This window comes from Echinops telfairi, unplaced genomic scaffold, assembly GCF_000313985.2.
Source record: "Echinops telfairi isolate 266 unplaced genomic scaffold, ASM31398v2 ScPeMD7_1;HRSCAF=3_0, whole genome shotgun sequence".
NCBI lineage: Eukaryota > Metazoa > Chordata > Mammalia > Afrosoricida > Tenrecidae > Echinops > Echinops telfairi.
In genome coordinates, this window is record NW_022103896.1 from 41,724,179 (window position 1) to 41,725,893 (window position 1,715).

At 38.7% G+C, this 1,715-nt stretch overlaps 1 protein-coding gene across 1 annotated transcript in view; it reads right to left on the reverse strand.

Moving 5' to 3' along the window:
* Window positions 1-1,715, reverse strand: part of CPQ (carboxypeptidase Q) — a 428,656-nt gene that overhangs the window by 1,275 nt on the left and 425,666 nt on the right. The window lies entirely within an intron of this gene.

The following is a 1,715-nucleotide window of genomic DNA, read 5'->3' on the forward strand; positions in this document are numbered from 1 at the left end:
TTGAAAAATTTAGAGTTGGGTTTGGGTTTTAAAAATCTAGTCTCACTACCTTTGATTTCCAGAAGAAGAATATAATCCATTTATCTTGATTGTGCTTATTGTTAGATTGGATTCATTTAGACCGTTTTGGTTTTTGCCTTCTGTTTGTTCATTTTCTTCATTTCTTGTACATTTTTAATAACCTTATTTTTTATTCATACTTCATTCCTTCTTAAGTCTCCCCCCCACTCCTACCTTATTTCTGTTTGTTTAGCTTGTGGAAGTTACACATTCTATTTTTAGCCTGGAAATAGGGGCCTTAGAAAATTATAGTAGAAAAAAGTCTAAAGTTAATACTTTATATGATATAAGGCTATGAGAGGCCCCCAAGTTGTGACCCCTGTCCTAGATTCACTCCGCCCTCACTAAAACTTGTGCTGCAGGCAAAGAGGAATTGGAAGATATCATTAGACATATTCTAGGTTCCAGAGTTTCCTTGCCTCTGTATATTCTCTATATTGGTCATTTTTCATATCTGATGAATTACTTGCTAAACCATTTATTATAAAAAGATAAACACATTGGTCAACATGAATCAGAATGGATTTGATGGTGACTAACAGATATAATAATAATAATAATAATAATAATAATTTTATCAAACAGTTTTGGTGGAGACAAACTGCCAGGGTCCTTCTCCCAAATCCTCTGCCTTCTATCTGTGGGTTGAACTCTAGTATTATTCCTGAATCCTGGTCTCTACGTGCTGTTTGTATTTCCTTCCAGCCTAAGCAAAGTTTTTAAAATCTTATACTGAGATTTCCCCTCACCCATCGTCCCTGAAAGAACCTGGCAACATTGCTAACAACAAAGCTGATGGCCTAAACCCACCAGCCACTTCCTTGGGAGAGAGATGAGAATTTTTGTTCCTGTAAAGATTTACCATCTTGGAAATGCTACATGGGGTCACTATGAGTCACAATTAACTCAATGTCAGTGGGTTTATCCTCCCGAAGGAGTGCCTAGACGGAACAAAAGGTAAACAGCCAGTGCTAAACCATAGGTTGGTGATTTGAGTTCACCTAGGGGTCCCTTGAAAGACAGACCTGGCGATATTCTTCTGAAAGAAACAAATAAAGGTTATTGACAACCATGTGGCAAAAACTGCCCTTTTGACACATGTGGGGCTTCCAGGAATCAGAATCCATTATATAGCAACTACAACTGGTATCCTCCCCGGGCCCTTCCTCTGGGGGGAAATTTTATTTCCTTCTGAATTATTCCTATGCTACACTGAGCTCAATCCTAGTGCTTCTAAATACAATGTAAGCCAGCAATGTGTGTGTGTGTGTGTGTGTGTGTGTGTGCATGTGTGTACAGAAGAAAGCTGAACCAACACCTCTACAATATTGCCAATGCCTGTCATCAAATAGTCCAAATAGGGACAATTAAGCTTTTGAGTTTTACCAAACCTTTAATGTAATGTGAGTTTTGAAGGCTTCTTCCTTGTTGGCTTTCTTTCTAAACTGGCAAACTCAAACTAGACAGCTCAGAAAGGGTGAAATCGCATCACCATCCAGTCCGAGAACAGAAAACATTCAGTTCCTGGGCTGGAGCTGAGGTCGTGTTTAGAAGATTCAATTCAGTTCAGTTGAACAAGCATTTATCATGTCTCCACAATGTTCTAGGCAGTGGGCTAAGGGGCTGAGACAGACATTAAAGTAAAAAAGATAAGC